The 15,525-nt window shown below is 43.0% G+C and overlaps 1 protein-coding gene across 6 annotated transcripts in view; it reads left to right on the forward strand.

Moving 5' to 3' along the window:
- Positions 1–2,756: 2,756 nt before the first annotated feature.
- The window catches only part of LOC115193601 (zinc finger MIZ domain-containing protein 1), a 217,052-nt gene continuing 204,283 nt past the window's right edge, over positions 2,757–15,525 (forward strand). For 5 of the 6 annotated variants that reach the window (XM_029752404.1, XM_029752405.1, XM_029752403.1 and 2 more), the window contains exon 1: positions 2,757–2,969. The gene's annotated coding sequence lies outside the window, so the exon portion shown is untranslated. The remainder of the gene's footprint in view (positions 2,970–15,525) is intronic. The other variant, XM_029752408.1, reaches the window with a different exon arrangement.

Genomic DNA, 15,525 nt, shown 5'->3' on the forward strand with positions numbered 1-15,525 from the left:
GCAATGAGACCATTAAATATATTTAAGACAATGGTAGAAGAGAGTGTAGTTCTGTTCAGTTTGGACTTCAGTTTATCGCTAACCTTATCACAGGGACTTTGAAGCACTAACTTACATCATCTGCATGCTGATCTCGGAATAAATTGACGATAGCAAAGATTCCATCTTTGACGAGGCCACATAAATGGAATAAGTACTAGCTAGCTTAATAGTTCATATTTGCGCGCTAGCTCTGCATATTCAGCTAGTGTGTGTGTGCGATTGACTGGATTAACCTCACGTCAGTTACGTTCATTGAGTGCCTTTCAGACAGTGGCTACGACCCCTCTGTTACCTTGCCAGTGGATCAAACCATTGTGAGGAAAAGGGTGGGGGGGTCGCAATCTTTTGAAACTTAAAAACGCGCTATTAAGTGTCTATAATCAGCACAATTGCTTTCATTGCATATTATTAATATTATTTAAATTACATAGTTATGTTTCAGTGATATATTGGGGGGACAAATCATATTTTTCCCAGGATGGGGGGGTCGTGTCCCCCCCGTCCCCCCCGCGATTTCCGCCCCTGGGTCTAGGGTTTCTGGGATAATGGTGTTGATGTGAGCCATGACTAGCCTTTCAAAGCACTTCATGGCTTCAGACGTGAGTACCACGGGTCGGTAGTCATTTAGGCAGGTTATCTTAGTGTTCATGGTCACAGGGATTATGGTGGTCTGCTTGAAACATACAACATTATAAAATCCATGTACACAAAAAACAAATGTGCGATTAAAATGGGCAAAAAACACGCACATTTCTTTCCACAGGGCAGTATGGTGAGACAGGGATGCAGCTTAAGCCCCACCCTCTTCAACATATATATTTGTAAGTCGCTCTGGATAAGAGAGTCTGCTAAATGACTTAAATGTAAATGTAAATATATCAATGAATTGGCGAGGGCACTTGAACACTAGAATCTGAAGACAAATGTCTACTGTTTGCTGATGATCTGGTGAGTCTGTCCCCAACCAAGGAGGATCTATAGCAGCACCTAGATCTTCTGCACAGATTCTGTCAGACCTAGGCCCTGACAGTAAATCTCAGTAAATCTCAGTTGCCAGGACCACAAATACAAATTCCATCTAGACACCGTTGCTCTAGAGCACACAAAAAAACGATACATACCTCAGCCTAAACATCAGTGCCACAGGTAACTTCCACAAAACTGTGAACGATCTGAGAGACAAGGCAAGTAGGGCCTTCTACGCCATCAAAAGGAACATAAAATTTGACATACCAATTAGGATCTGGCTAAAAACACTTAAATTAGTTATAGAACCCTAGTTATAGAACCCATTGCCCTTTATGGTTGTGAGGTCTGGGGTCCGCTCACCAACCAAGAATTCACAAAATGGGACAAACACCAAATTAAGACTCTGCATGCAGAATTCTGCAAAAAAAATCCTCTGTGTACAATGTAAAACACCAAATAATGCGAGTGTAATGTGAGTGTAATATTTACTGTCAATTTTTTTGTTTATTTCACTTCTGTTTACTATCTACTTCACTTGCTTTGGCAATGTTAACATATGCTTTCCATGCCAATAAAGCCCTTAAATTGAAATTGAATGAGAGAGAGAGAGAGAGAGAGAGAGAGAGAGAGAGAGAGAGAGAGATAACAAGAATGAAAGGCAGGACTAGAAGGAGGGAAGGAGAGAAACAAGCACAGCATGAGAAGTGATTGATTCTATTTGATGTACTGCTCCAGCTTCAGCACTGCTTGGCCCTCCCTCCGGGCAGTTCAGCTGTGCTTCACTAAGAGCTTGCCTGCTCTGTGTGTGTGTGTGTATATAGGTGTGTGTGTGTGTGTGTATGAGTGTGCGTGTGTGCATGCACGCGTGTGTGCACTCGTTCATGTGTGTGCGAGCGCGTGCATGTGTGTCGGGGAGACATTGTTCCTTGACGTCACCACTCAGCCAAGCCTGCCGCTGTAGCTGCCGCTGCTCGCCTCTCAAACATGTCTTTGTTATTCCGTAGCTTCCGTCGGAGACCGGTGACTCGCAAAATACGGAACCGATAGCCTACTTACCAAAGATCTGCATGGCGCTCTGACTCTCTGTCGACGACTGAGTGCGGGTGTGACATGTAAAATATAGGCTATCAACGATGTTGTTATTCAGAGATGACAATGATGATGAGGAGGAAAAGAATAGCCTAATGATAACAACAATAATTTGTTTATTTGATATGCCATTAGGCCTGATTATAATATTCTTCTATTATTTCAATTATAATAATTATTATGCATATTGTGAATAGTGTTTATGTAGACATATTAGCTAGCCTATGTTATTATTATTAAGTGAGTGTTATTGTTATTATTATTACAATATTGGCATATTTGTATTGATTTGTGTATTATCATTGTAATCATTATTCCCATTTGTTATTATTAAGCTATTAGTATCATCATTTATATAATCAATATTAGTCCTAATATAGGCCTACATCTATTAAATTGTTTAAGCACGTTTTTGAGTGATTTGATTTCAACAGTTTATAAATATTTGAATAATGTATTCAGTTGGTAACACATTACCAAACACACCTCCTCCACTAAGAATCGAAATCCAAACTGACCGTGGCAAAAATGATTTCACTCTCGTCCGCTCAGGCGTTTACCGCTTGTCCTATGGCCTTTCTGTATGGCAGGTCACTCCCGTAGTATTCCTAAATCGCTCCCACCACCGGAATCTGGGACACATTTTGTCAGCAGCCGCCAAGCATGGCTCCTTCTGTGGTAACTGAATAGCCAGTGTAATTTGACACTTCAACTTGCCGTGGCTCTCTACGGTAGTTGATTCAGTCACTCACAAGCCAACGCTACGGTGATCGGTTTTTCTTGTATTTGTGAAGTGAAAAGGGACGCAGTGTAGATCTACACGAAATTCGGGAAAACAAAGCGGATTTCTTCTCCTAGCCGAGCTAAAAGTAAGTTCCGTTCCGTGGTTGTTTCCGTATTGTAGGTTGTTCAATCACACCTCGCCGTGGGTTGGTTGCACCGACAGACATGGTTTTGTGTGTGGGCATTAACGTTACTGCCTTCGATGAGTTCGCTTCTCGCTGGCCAGACTCGACCCCAGCGCCAACAATAGACTGCCCTAGAAGCCAGAGAATCAGAACTGGCCGGTATACTTCAACTGGATAGTTTAAAAAAAAATTACTATTGTGTTCGAGTCTAGAAACAGATCCTTTTAGCTAGGTCCGTGCATAGCGTGGATTTGTTGCTTGCGGTTAGTTGTGGTTTGTTCGGTTGCGTTTAGCCTACATTGAGAAATTAGAGAAGGCTGTTTGATTGTTGGTAAACACATTACGTTGATTAGTTTACTGGGGTTAATCTTCCCTAAATCTGGGAATGTATGTCAGTTAACTAATAGGCTAGTTCAGCAAGCAAAACAAGGCTGGACTGAGTTGACTGCTTTCTAAAATAGCCTAGCCTACCTGTTGTAATAATAGCCTACCACAAATCCAAACTGCTTTGCTGTTTTGGCACGTTGTTAGTGTTCCAATGTAACATTTGTATCTCCCGCTCTCAACATGTAAAATGTGTAGGCCTAGCCTACTAGGCTATTTGTATGCGCGCGCCACGTAAATTATGCAGCACTGAACTGTTAAAATACACTTTATATCTTGCATTGTATTTTCCAATCAGACTTGCAGAAAACCTATCGCTGGGCCGCTGTGCGTGCCACGGGCGGCGGCGTCTCTGGCGAGCCCTCCCCGATAAATTCCTCCGTCTGGATGTGAGGCCAGCCGGGGCAGCGGCGGGCGGACCTCCCGGTGGGTGGGTAGGAGGGAGGGAGAAAAGGAGGGAGCAGAACTGGCTTCTCTTTCATTACCCTCTCCACCCGGGCCATGATGGGAGAAAGACAGAGAGCAGCCAACTCGCAGAGGAAAAAATCCTGTAGACTGCACTGAATGAACGGGAGGGGGGAGAGAGAGAATGCCCCTTTCCTCTCGTTAGTGAGGTATGGGAGCTGGGGGAACACGAGTTGGAGCGGCTGCGGTAGTTCAGAGAGAGGCAGGGAGGGAGGAAAGGCTATGGATGTGTGATTTCAAATGTTGTAAAGGGGCATGAAACTCCACTTCCAGAAAACGGTAATCCAACAGGTAATAAATAGGCACATGGATGGGTTTTGTTTATGTTATCATAAAGGTAGTTTAATGTAGTCTACAATACACACAGCTTAAATGTGAACATATTTACCAGCTGCTTACACTGTCCTGAACTTAACTGGAATGTTTTATGTTTATAATTGATTAATAGACACAGCTTGTAAGAATGTGTTAATAAAACATAATTGGAAACAGTAAACGTGACCTAGTCAGTGTAACTGTAAGTTAACAACACTTCTAAAGTGGGAGTGAAGCCTCACACCATACACACACTATCTCACTGTCAGTCAAGATAACAGGTGCAAGTTGTATGAGGGAAGCCCATCCATCCACCTTTTTTTCACCTGTCAGCAGTCATGAAGGAAAGGAGACAAGGAAACGAAGCCAATCAATACAATTGGAATCAATGCTGTGTTTATGGGCTGACAGTGTGGGTGAGTGGAGTGGTGGATTAAGGGAGACCATAGAGGAAACAAGGAAATTAATCATATGCATATTGGAACTAGGCCGGGATGTGTATTATGATTCTGTTGCTATTCCACCCACAGCTTCCCTAGTCAGCCAAGATAACAAGCTGTATGAGGGAAGCCCATCCACCTATCTGCATTCATGAGGCAATGGAGACAAGGAAATAAAGCAAGATGAAACCCTGTAAATACACTCCCATTGCTCCTCACTCAATCACAAACTCATAGTAGTTCCATTCTTCTTCCATATTCTGTCTATTCCCATTCCCCAGCCACAGCCTCAGAGCCTAGAATTGAGCTAAGGTAACGCGTTTATAACCTTCACCACACTAATCACTGCTTTGACAGCTTGCTGTTTCACCTAACTGTTAGTGTTCTATTGTGGAGGGTTGTGAAATTGTTGGCTGCTGTTCACTCAGACTCGTTCACTAGACATGGATTCTCTGTCTGCTGGTGTCTTGCCTTTGGCTCTTATACCACCCACTCCTATCCGTCTGTCCGTCTGTCCCATAGCACAAGACAACCTTTGTTTCTGTCAGTCAGATTCTCTCTGTGTGGCGTGGTTCTCTGGGTTGTTGAACATATCACCGTTGTTGTTGTGAAATGCTTCAATTTGTCTTTTCTTGAAATTTATGACAGGGAAAATATCTCCAAGTGGAGAAATATGTCAATAATACAGAGGAATATTAGGAAAATCTAAAACTGCATGGAGCTTTTACATTTGGACATATTGCATATCTGAAGTGTTCCATTTGAATTTGACTGTATCAGACTCCCTCAGTGTTCACACTATTGAATTTGTTATCTCTCTCTCCAAAAGGCTATTGATTAACTTGACTGCATGATAGCCTCCTGGTCGCAATTCCATTTGATTTGAATTACTATTGTGTAGCATTAGACCTTAATAGAAACTGGCACTCTAACCATATTTACCCAGCTAGGTTGAGAGAGAGAGAGAGCGACAGATCAAACTACTATTTTGTTTTGTTTATAGGGTGTTAAACTATTGTAAACGAGCACATTTCAAGAGAGCGCAGACTGGTACTCTGACTCACTGTTACTGACTTCTATTCACACATCTGTGAGTGCTGCCTGCCTGCTGCCCTGTGGGGCCTATCTATCCATTTTACCTCTGCCAACCAGCCTCAGACCAGTCTTCTGGGGGGGAAGGTCAGCCGGTAACACTCACTCGTTTAATGAGAGCCTTTACTTCAGTAAGGTATTAGAACAGCATATAGCCTCTGTCTCTGTAAGTGCCTTTCCTTGAGAGAGGCAGAGTGAGAGGGAGAGAGAGAAGAGTGGTAGATACAGGTAGAGAAACAGAAAGTACATGTGAGTGAGTGAAAGAGAGTGAGAGAGAGAGAGAGACGGGATAAAGAGAACGCACTGGCCTTACCCTGTCACTGGCTCATGCATGTTTGATTTGACGTTCGTTGGTACTTTGCGTAACGAGTGCAGGGAAGGGGATGTCACAATGGCCATGTCCTGTTCAGTTCCCTTCTGCAGTGTGTGTGTCTGAGCAGTGCGTGTGTGTCTGAGCAGTGCGTGTGTGTCTGAGCAGTGCGTGTGTGTCTGAGCAGTGCGTGTGTGTCTGAGCAGTGTGTGTCTGGGCAGTGCTGGAGCAGGGGCCCTTGAATGATAAATGACACCCGGCTAGGATGCTCCACAAGGAACAAGATGAGAGTTCAAGGAGAACACAATGTTCCCTACCACTGTCCGTCTGTCCATCTGTCCACCATGCCTGCCTGTTTCCCTGCCTACCTGGCTGACTGACTGGCTGGGCAGCTGACTTACTGATTGACTGGCTGACTGGCTGACTGACTGACTGACTGACTGGTTGACTGACTGGCTGCCTGCCTCACGATTTCTCACCATCGCAAGCAATTACCTTCACATTTTTACTGCTGATGAAATCTTCACTCACTGTGTCTGTGGCAGTGAAGTGTGTGTCTGAGCAATCTGCATGTGAGTGCGTGTGTGTTAGTGCTGAGCGATTAGTGCTTTTTGAGGTTGGTTCATTTGGGGTTTGATTATAAAAAAAAAAATCTCAATTTACGATTTCGGTTTCCATTTATTTTGTTAACATTAAATGCATTATGAAATTCCAAAGGCAAAAATAGTGAACATTCAATTGCAAACATTGAAAATATTCCATTGTCTCTGTCAGGTCCACATAGGAAAAATAGGAAATGACTATGAAATAAAATATTTCAGTTCTATATTACTTAGTTTTATTTAGTCATCATCTCATCTCTGCTCAGACAGTAGCAGCCAGACAGACAACTGTCTAACGTTATCTCTGTGCTCCCCATACTGTACTGTCTTTAGTCATCCTATTTAGCTAGGCTAGCCTGGCAAAGAATGCTGAAAAGCTGCCTGGCAATCATTTTACTCATTTTTCAAAGTAGATAAGGCATACTTTCACAAACTATCCCTCTCTCTCATGTGGTCTGTGTGTATCTAACCTAACGTAACAGACGTAAAAGGGTATCCATCTCTGTCCAAGCAGGGGAAAAAAGACGCAGTGGATTATGGTCATTGTAGTTCAAGGAAAATAACAAATTCAACTTGATATTCATCATCTCCAGCACCACACCAACAGCAACATATGTGAATATGGTGCGTTTCTGTGTTTTGTAGTAAGAAATATAATTGTTTCCAATGACATCATCGAAGTGCATTGTGATTTTTTTTTTTTTTTTTTAAACAATTACAACAAAACTTAGAAACGTGCCGTTTTCACATGTTGATGTGGTGCTGGAGATGATGAAGTTGAACATTTTTGAAATTTCCCTTTTAATTGCCACATTTCTTAGCTGAACTAGGTTCAATATTTGCTTAGTGAAAACTACAACTCCCTTCAGCCCAGCGTCCCATATAGTTCTTGACTTAATTTCTCTTGGAAATGAAGTTATTTCTCTCTAGAGAAACGACACGTTGGGCTCACAAAAAACCCAGAACTAAATGGAATTCAAGTAATTGAACCGACGTCGGTCAATTAGTTGTTTAATAATGAAAAAAATCACTGTCAGTTAATCACTTAGCACTAGTGTGTGTTTGTCTTGTAAATCCTGTTTAAGACAAACACGTTGTCCTTATCTTCAGACTGTTTTCTTGTGAGTACAGTAGGGCTGCATCCCGCATGGAACCCTATTCCCTATATAGTGCATTACTTCGGAAGTCAAAAGTAGTGAACTCTATAGAGGATAGGGTGCCATTTAGGACGCAAGCCTAGCTCATTAGTCTCTTCTGTTTCCATGCTGGGTTGGTGAGTTCACTGTGTCAGTTCTGTGATCCGTGTAGGTTATATAGGTCTCCCGTTTGATAATACAGCCTCTCTGACTATATGGAAGTTAACTACAACCTCTGCCAAGTGTGTCTCTCTCTCTCTCTCTCATACCAGAGTAATAACAGTGTAATTGATTGCTTTTGTGAAGCCACCCACCTCTCCTCACTACTATTTCAAGTGTATTTTCTATTACCTCATCAGAATAATGATCTTCTATTCCTTTAAAGGAAGTCTGGAGTCTTGTCTTTATGTCTGTGACTGTGTGTTTGGGCTATGGGTTTAATGTTACTATGTGTGTGGGATGGAGAGTGATGGTGTAGACTGCATGAAGACGGTAGAATCACATCCAACCTACCCTCTAGGATACATACAGATGTGCCGTCTTAAAGTGATGCTACAGAGGTTTTGTATAATTTTAGCTAGTAGTTTTGCACAATTGTGTACAACGTGATCCATTTCGTATATATGTTACGTCTTGCAAAAAAAACTGTGTGTGTGTGTGTATTTATACACATGCATACATACAAAAAGTACCATTCAAAAGTTTGGACACACCTACTCATTCAAGGAATTTTCTTTATTTTTACTATTTTCTACATTGTAGAATAATAGTGAAGACATCAACACTATGAAATAACACATGGAATCATGTAGGAACCAAAAAAGTGTTAAACAAATCCAAAATATATTTTATATTTCAGATTCTTCAAAGTAGCCACACGTTGCCTTTGACAGCTTTGCACACTCTTGGTATTCTCTCAACCAGTTTCATGAGGAATGTTTTTCCAACAGTCTTGAAGGAGTTCCCACATATGTTGAGCACTTGCTGGCTGCTTTTCCTTCACTCTGTGGTCCATCTCATCCCAAACCATCTCAATTGGGTTGAGGTCGGGTGATTATAGAGGCCAGGTCATCTGATGCAGTACTCATCACTCTCTTTCTTGGTCAAATAGCCCTTACACAGCCTGGAGGTGTGTTTTGGGTCATTGGCCTGTTGAAAAAAAATGATAGTCCCACTAAGCGCAAACCAGATGGGATGGCGTATCACTGCAGAAGACATAACTCTGGGTCTTCCATCATAGCGCTTGATGGTTTTTGCGACTGCATTTGAAGAAACGTTCAAAGTTCTTGAAATGTTCCGTATTGACCTTCATGTCTTATTAAAGTAATGATAAACTGTCGTTTCTCTTTGCTTATTTGAGCTGTTCTTGCCATAATATGACTTGGTATTTTACCAAACAGAGCTATCTTCTGTATACCTCCACTACCTTGTCACAACACAACTGATTGGCTCAAATGTATTAATAATGAAAGAAATTTCACACATTAACTTTTAACAAGGCACACCTGCATTCCAAGTGACTACCTCATGAAGCTGGTTGAGAGAATGCCAAGAGTGTGCAAAGCTGTCAAGGCAAAGGGTGGCTGCTTTGAAGAATCTCAAATATAAAATATAGTCTGATTTGTTTAACACTATTTTTGGTTACTACATGTTTCAATATGTGTTATTTCATAGTTTTGATGTCTTCACTATTATTCTACAATGTAGAAAATAGTAAAAATGAAGAAAAACCCTGGAATGAGTAGGTGTGTGTCCAAACTTTTGACTGGTGCTTTATGGTATGTTACGAATTCCAATTTGTACACTATGTTAAGAATTTGTAAGTTCTTAAAATCCCGGACTGTATCTTTTAATTTGACTCTGCTTTTCACAGCAGGAAAATAATCCTGCACCAACAGGAAATGTGAATTATTATGTGGATTCTAATTCATGGACTTTTTTGTAGGGGTTGATGCATTTTTCGTTAGGGCAGTTCAAGTCTGCCATTTTAAGTGGAAATTACAAACTTTAGAAGCCATTTTCAAAAAAATGGAATACACTACAATTTGCACTTCATGCTGCGCAGGATTTTTTTTGCAACAACAGTGATCAAATTAAGATAGCAGATTTGTACTGTAATTCCTTGTTCCCTGACATAATTTGTACACAGTGAAACGAATTGAATGTCAAATGTTAGCCATTGGGGTGTTGTGTAATAGAGAAAATAAGACAATCAAAACTGATATGCATGCAGTATCCACATTTCCTGAGTATGGAATATTTGGGCAAGAGGTGAGGCAAGCACGTATTTACACTAATATACAGTTGCGTTTCTGTTTTTGTTGCACACTGTAAACATTTAGTTGTGTTCCCACATGTCCCAATATCAAATTGGCGTGCCACTGCAAGCCCCACAGCGCTCTGTCTCTCCCTGCCTGCCGCCTCCTCCCAACCACTCAGCCAGCAGCGAGTGTGTCCTTTAGAGACGGAGAGAGAGAGATTGAGTATGTGTGTGTGAGTTGTGTGTGTGCCCACTTGATGCCCTCCCCTCATTGTGACTCTGGCAGTGTAATCCAGGCTGTTTCCGTGTGTGTGTGTGTGTGTGTGTGTGTGTGTGTGTGTGTGTGTGTGCGTGGCTGTTTCCCAGGGTTCTAAGCCCTGCCGGTCCTTTCATACCCCTGCTGCCTGGGCGGCTCAGATAAAGAGACATATTAAAACCTCCCTCACTGTGGAGAGTGAGAGAGAGACAGAGAGAAAGACCGAGGTGAAAGAGGGTAGAGGGGGCCAGAGGAAAAGCATATTTGTCTCATCCCATGACAGCTGTCGTGTACCTGTCTAATTAAAATAGTTATCACTGAAATGATATCACTCATCAGTATATCTAAACTACATAAATAAAACTATATCTAAAATATATTTGTGATACTTAACCGTAAATCACCCCAATCGGAAATCATCTCCTCAGTTTATCAGCCAGTCGATGTGTTTAACCAGATACAATATTATTTTCCTCTCTCCCTTTGCAGTAGTTTTGGCTGATTTTCATAGGGCGACAGAGGATAATCTGTTTGCCTTCCGTTTGAGACTTTAATTTATTCTACTGATCAACAACATTTACATAGAAGTATCTTATTTTATAAAAGTGCATGCTCTTTAGCCAGTAATTACATCATTCATGAAGTAGGAGGGGGGTGGTCAGTTGGAGACTTATTCACAGAGTCAGTTTGCTGAGGCAATAAGTTCACTGACGCAAGAGGTAATATTTGGGAGAGACGTGAGAGGGAGACTGATTTTAAGTGAATTAATAAAGTTTTGGTGGCAATTAGTTGTCATGGTTAGCATATTATCACAAGGTACTAGGGGTAGTGAATTGATGTTAGCTTAAGCTGTTAGCTAGCAAGGAAAGTTAGCCTGCAAAGCTGGAAGCTACCGGTATTGTCTTGCATTGTAACGTGTTGTAGCCTGTATGGACATTGTTTTGCGAACAGTAATTAACAGATTTAACATTTCTACATGCCGTGTCGCATTATTCAAGTGTGTTAACTTAAGTGCAGCACGAGAGGGGAGCTAACGTAATGCTGCCCAGACTCCCAGTGCAGGCTAAGTGGAGCATGAGAGGGGAGCTAATATGATGCTGCCCAGACTCCCAGTGCAGGCTAAGTGGAGCATGAGAGGGGAGCTAACATGATGCGGGCTAAGTGCAGCACGAGAGGGGAGCTAACGTAATGCTGCCCAGACTCCCAGTGCAGGCTAAGTGGAGCATGAGAGGGGAGCTAATATGATGCTGCCCAGACTCCCAGTGCAGGCTAAGTGGAGCATGAGAGGGGAGCTAACATGATGCGGGCTAAGTGGAGCATGAGAGGGGAGCTAACATGATGCAGGCTAAGTGGAGCATGAGAGGGGAGCTAACATGATGCAGGCTAAGTGGAGCATGAGAGGGGAGCTAACATGATGCGGGCTAAGTGGAGCATGAGAGGGGAGCTAACATGATGCAGGCTAAGTGGAGCATGAGAGGGGAGCTAACATGATGCAGGCTAAGTGGAGCATGAGAGGGGAGCTAACATGATGCGGGCTAAGTGGAGCATGAGAGGGGAGCTAACATGATGCGGGCTAAGTGGAGCATGAGAGGGGAGCTAACATGATGCGGGCTAAGTGGAGCATGAGAGGGGAGCTAACATGATGCAGGCTAAGTGGAGCATGAGAGGGGAGCTAACATGATGCAGGCTAAGTGGAGCAGGCACGGCGTGCTCACTCTATAATAAGGGGGACGTCGGCTGTGCTTAGACAGACTTGATCCGTGAGACACATTTGACAGAAGTACCAAAAGTAATAAGTTCTAGCACCAAACCGTTTTTCATTTTCTAGTATCGAAAAATAGACGTTTCAGTATATTGTGCAACACTAGCGTGCGTGCATGCGTGTGTTGCGCAAATGTGTCCCCACCTTTGTTTGTTCCCGGAGACAAGCATTGATCCACTGCAGAGTACTTGCCAGGGCCCAGCTTGCAGCCTCCAAAACAATGTTTGTCATTGTCTCGCTGTGATTTATAATCATCTGTTGACAAACAACGGTAGTCTCTCATTTTCTGTATGATTTAAAATGATTCAGAAGATGCTCAAATCCCCATTTCTCAGGAACTTATGCCAGGTGTGTAAACCAACAACAAGAAACGACTATGTAAAGCAAGCAGATTACTATTTTATTTTTTTATAAATTGTATTTGGATTTATTAGTTAAACTTTTTACCCCTTTTTCTCCCCAATTTTGTGATATCCACTTGGTAGTTAGTCTTGTCCCATCGGCTGCAACTCCCGCACGGACTCGGGAGAGGCGAAGGTTGAGAGCCATGCGTTCTCCGAAACACAACCCAGCCAAGCCACACTGCTTCTTGACACACTGCTCGCTTAACCCGGAAGCCAGCCACACCAATGTGTCGGAGGAAACACCGTACACCTGGCGACCGAAGTCAGCTTGCAGGCACCCGGCCGGCCACAAGGAGTCGCTAGAGCACGATGGGACAAGGAAATCCTGGCCGGCAAAACCGTCCCCTAACCTGGACGACGCCAATTGTGCGCCACCTCATGGGTCTCCCGGTCACGGCCTTCTGCGACACAGCCTGGGATCGAACCCTGGGCTGTAGTGACATAAACTGTTGCACCACTCGGGAGGACCGAGGCAGATGACTTCTGAGATTGCATAATTTATTTTATAATGCCTCATAATACACAACATGTAATGTTATTATGTGTTTCCCTAACAACTGTTCTCAGAGCCGTTTCACCTTCACGGCTCCTAATAGATGAGGAAAAGCTGATTCCAGATCTGTGCATAGTGGGCTGGGTGGAATGGTAAACATCAGACACAGACAGGGAATAGGGCTAGCCTGTCTATGAACTGCATGCACACGCCCATCTCTGGATGTCATGTCGGAAGTACGTCTCCCTGATATATCTAATCAATATAACTGTATTTCATAAGAGGTATGTGTGTGCGCAACATGTCTGTTAGTGTGCGTGTGCGACGTGTGTGTGTGTGTGGGGGGGGGGGGGGCTTCCTGTCCTTATTTTCTCTGGAATTCCTTTGTTTTTGGAAGTCCGGAACAGAACAGGAAAAACTGAATGTGTGTTTTGCCTCCTTGAACACACACAAACACACACTGCTGTTTTTAAAAGCCAGGAACAGCCAAGGTGCTTTTCTCCTGTCAGCGTATAACTGTTCAGCAGGCAACAGAACAGATACTTCTACTTCCCTGTTAGCACTAGCTAGGCTGCCTTTAGGCTGCTAGTGTACTGAAAGTTTAACCCTCTCACACTCATGTTGAAGCTGTCCTCAATACCTCAAAGTTAGACTTTGTCAGTTGAAAGACGGTGGCATACCTTCCTAATACTGTAGCCTACATGAATAATGGAAACTACCTACATTTCCTCACTCCTGCCTGTCTGTCCACAGTAAGTATGCATGTTGAAAGTGGAACAGCGTATTTCCACTCCTGTTTAGTGAAGGAGGAAGCAGTGGTCACAATGTCCTGCTCAGCTGAGAGGGGTTAAAATTATATTTTACCTTGTAACACTTCATATTGAATTATAACTGCATAATAAAGCCTTATAAGATATGTACAATGCATTATAATGCATGACACAGGCACTAATAACTGCCTATAATTCATACACACACCTTGTTCCGATAAAGTAAACTGTTGCAATTGGCAACACTGTTTGTCTTTTTCAAATCTCCATGTGACCACTGACATTCCGCCACTGGTATTCTGTCACAAGTTCCTTATCAGGGGCAGACTGTCACTTTAACTAGCCAACTCCCACGAAGGAAGTCTTTTCCCTCTTGTTTCCCACTTATTTTAAGGGGTCTTGTGTTTGGAAAGAGAGGGAAAGAGAGAGGGAATTGAATAGGCTTGTTGCCTGCCTGCTTCTATTGAGCCAGGCCCATTCTTCAGCCAGCTCCTGAAACAGTCGGGAGGAGGGGAGGTAATTCCCTTTGCTGAGGAGGAGCAAGAGAAAGAAGAAAAGGTGGAGGAAGAGATGAGCGAGAGAAAGGGAGGGGGAAGATAAAGAGGTGGTAGAGCGAAGAAGGAATGCAGTAGAGAGGAAGGAACGGGAGGAGGAGGAGGAGGAAAGACGAGCAACCTGTCATGCTGTCAGAGGAAATCTATTTGACGGGTCACTTTGTAAATCGTTATGAAGCCTTTCTATGAGCTGCTGTACATTTCCTTTCTACTGCGATGATGGCGATGGTAATGTTGGTTGCTGGCCAGCCAACGGTGAGGTTATTATTAGCCATCTCTCCCCTCCCCTGTTCATAGAAGGGGGAGTAGAGTGAGTCAGTCAGTCAATGTTTGGACATGTGTTCTGCAGTTATGTTTTTGTGATTTTTATCTTGCTTGGGTTGCTATTGACTCAATGCTCATTTTAGTCATTTTCACTCACAAAATAATTGCTGATATTCTAAGTACCCACTTGGTCTCTGTCCCAAATGGAACCCTATTCCCTATATAGTGCACTACTTTTTACCAGGCCTCTTGGTCTTCTGTGTTTGATGGTCAGCTGAGGTGAGATCCAGCAGTCAGTGCTTGAGAGGAGTGTCTGTAAACTCAGTGTCACTTTCTGGCCAAACAGGTTTCAGCTTGACGGCATCATGACAGAAAACATTAAATCCTACACAATGATAAGCCTGTATGGCATAGCGTGCTGTTGGATCAACATCATCCACTCCTCCCCTCTGTCACTCACTCTCTCCCCTCTGTTCCTCTCAGTCACTTGCTCTCTCACTGTTCTCTCTCATTTATTTATCTTTCTCTCGCTCTCTTCTTCCTCTCCCTTTGAAGATCCCTCTGTGACCCCTAGGAAAACCCTTTTTGGGTCCAGGTAGAACTATTTTGGGTTCCTTGTAGAATCCTTTCCACAGGGGGGTCTACATGGAACTCAAAAGGGTTCTCCTATGGGGACAGCCAAAAAACCCTTTTTCTTCTTAAGTCTCACTCTCTCTCACTCTCTAACTCTTCCTCTATATAGATTTGTAGTCTTCTATAGGGACTTGTCATCTGTCAGTCAACACAATATTGGTAGCCACCCCATTACCTTGTACTGGAACTATCAGAATGTATGAACCATTTGCGTTTTGTTTGCATTGTAACTTCATTCAAATAGCCAATAGTCACAGCACAAGCAAACTATATTTGCTTGTTGTCTGTAAGCGGGAGATGGTGTTATGTGTGGGAAGTCACACTGTCTGTCTGTCTGTGTAGCTGACTGACTCATTGACTGCCTGACTGACGAGCTG

This window comes from Salmo trutta, chromosome 5 (genome assembly GCF_901001165.1).
Source record: "Salmo trutta chromosome 5, fSalTru1.1, whole genome shotgun sequence".
Classification (NCBI taxonomy): domain Eukaryota; kingdom Metazoa; phylum Chordata; class Actinopteri; order Salmoniformes; family Salmonidae; genus Salmo; species Salmo trutta.